This window comes from Anneissia japonica, unplaced genomic scaffold (assembly GCF_011630105.1).
Source record: "Anneissia japonica isolate Jap-2015-1 unplaced genomic scaffold, ASM1163010v1 scaffold287712_len2945570_cov188, whole genome shotgun sequence".
NCBI classification, from domain to species: domain Eukaryota; kingdom Metazoa; phylum Echinodermata; class Crinoidea; order Comatulida; family Comatulidae; genus Anneissia; species Anneissia japonica.
The window spans coordinates 362,083-364,698 of NW_022704401.1; positions in this window are offsets into that span (position 1 = coordinate 362,083).

Below are 2,616 nucleotides of genomic sequence, written 5' to 3' on the forward strand. Positions count from 1 at the left end.
GAAATGCGATTTTTGAAAGTTTGACCTTTGACCTTGTATTGTCATATTTCGGTAACTACTGGTCACAGAGATTCACAATTGATTGCAAATTGATCAGGAGATTCATGTTTATATTCGTCTTAATGAAAAAAATATTCAAATAGTGACCGGAAATGGTACATTCTGACCTTTGACCTATTGTAGGCTCATTCCATGTCAAATCAGCCAGATAAGAAAAAAATTCTTGTATGACTGTCTCAGATTTTGATGAAATTCCATAAAAATGATCCACTGTATGAAAAAAGGGGCGTGGTTCTTCAAGATGTGCAAACGCTATTTACTATTTACAAATTTGGAAGCTTATAACTCGGGATTGGTAATAGCTTTCAAAGTCAAACTTGGTATTCTAAATTATTTTTCGCCATATTTCTTAAATATGGCCTTAGATTAACAGTTATCCCTTCCCTTTTGAAGTTATCTGCACTCAAATTAACCGCTTTGTTTAACGATGCAATTTTTTTTGTGATTTTCAAGGTCACCCTGCGTCCATATGAATCGGTATATACACCTCATATTACAGATATATTATCTATGTGTAGTTGTCTCTAGCCACATGCAAGCGCAGGTTGATCAAATCAATTAAAATTGAATGGCATATATTCAAAGTTGGGACCAGATCTATAAAAGTGAAAAACGCCAATGTTTCCCAACAACGGATTGTTATGTGGACAGTAAAAATCTTTTCTTAAATTTACTCCCCATCCAGTTGATCAGGTACATTAGGTCTACCTATAAACCAAATTTTAGATTTGGTACTTAGCTAATGGCTAGATACTATGTTAAAAACACATATTTCAACATCATAGGAAATCACAAAAGTTCTTAAGAGTTGGGTCATTCCATGCCAACTCAACAAATGCATTACACCATGGGTCAAAGATTTTTTTTTTTTTTTTTCCGCACACTGACTCAGTGATATAGTGTGGACTGAAAATCTGAAATTTTGAGACTCGCCAATTCGTTCATTTTCCTGTAGCGGCAGTTTGAAGTTAAGGGGGTGTGGCCCAAAATAAATATGAATATAATATGAATTCTAGAAAGTTTCTATTCATGAATCGAACATGAATATATTCATGAAACAGAAATAGAAAGTTTCCAGAAAATAATTAACCATACATTGGCCACAAAGAAATTACATGTGATGTCCCAGTGCTGTGACTTACTAATAATAAGGGCGTCACCCACAATACAAATTCGATGAGGTTATTATTAGCCAGGTTGAAGTTGCCCTTTAAGAATTAAACCAGAAATAACTTTAGATCAATAAATTTGAAATTCATAGAAAAATTAACAGGTCTCTGACAAAGATTTAGAAATTTAAAGTAAAAAATATTTATATAAAAGTAGGGTATTATTGTTGATGATGTGTTAAAATATGTTTTTAAGGATTTGGAATCAGCAGTAAAAGGTGTCCTACACCACAAATGGAGGGGTTGTATGATGATATTAGCATATGAAAATCAAAGTTAATTTGAGGGACACCCCCTTTACGTTGAATTGCCGCTACGGGAAAACAAAAAGGGAATTTGTGTCTCAAAACTTCAGGTTTTTCTTCACAAGAAGGCTGGAGAGTACAAAAAATAAAAAATCTATAATCTGTAATGCATTTGTTGAGAGGCCACACCCCCTTAACCTCAAACTGCCGTTACAGGAAAACAAATGAATTGGCGAGTCTCAAAATTTCAGGTTTTTCAGTTCACATAGACATCTATATCACTGAGTCAGTGTGCAAAAATTTTTTTAAAAATCTATGACCCTGGTGTAATGCATTTTGAGTTGGCATAGAATGACTCAACCCTTAAAAACTTTCGTGATTTCTGATTGTGTTAAAATATGTGTAGATTTCAATATCGTATCTAACCATGAAGGAGCTGAGTACCAAAGCTGAAATTTGGTTTATAGGTAGATCTAATATATCTGATTAACTGGGATAAATTAAAAAAAAGATTTTAACTGTCCACATGAAGATCCGTTGTTGAGAAGGCATTTTTCTCTTTTATAGATCTGGTTCCAACTTTGAATATATGCCATTCAATTTTAATTTATTTGATCAGCCTGCGCTTGCATGTGGCTAGAGACAACTACACATAGATAATATATCTGTAATACAAGGGGTATATACCGACTCATATGGACGCAGGGTGACCTCGAATATCACAAAAAAATTTGCATCGTTAAACAAAGCAGCTATTTTGAGTGCAGAAAACTTCAAAAGGGAAGGAATAACTGATAATCTAAGGCCATATTTAAGAAATATGGCAAAAAATAAGTTAGAATACCAAGTTTGACCTTGAAAGCTATTACCAATCCTGAGTTATAAGCTCCCAAAGTTGAAGTAAATTGTGTTTGCACATCAGTATCTCGGAAACTACATATCCTAAAAGGCAATTTTTTTTTATTTTTTTTTTGGTTTTTCATACAGTGGATCATTTTTATGGAATTTCATCAAAGTCTGATATGGTCATTCAGGAATTTTTTTTAAAAATCTGGTTGATTAGACCAGGTTATTATATATAGTGACTGGAGATCCAACGAAGTCAGGCTCCTTTGTACCATGTTACAGACCGGCCCCTAGGG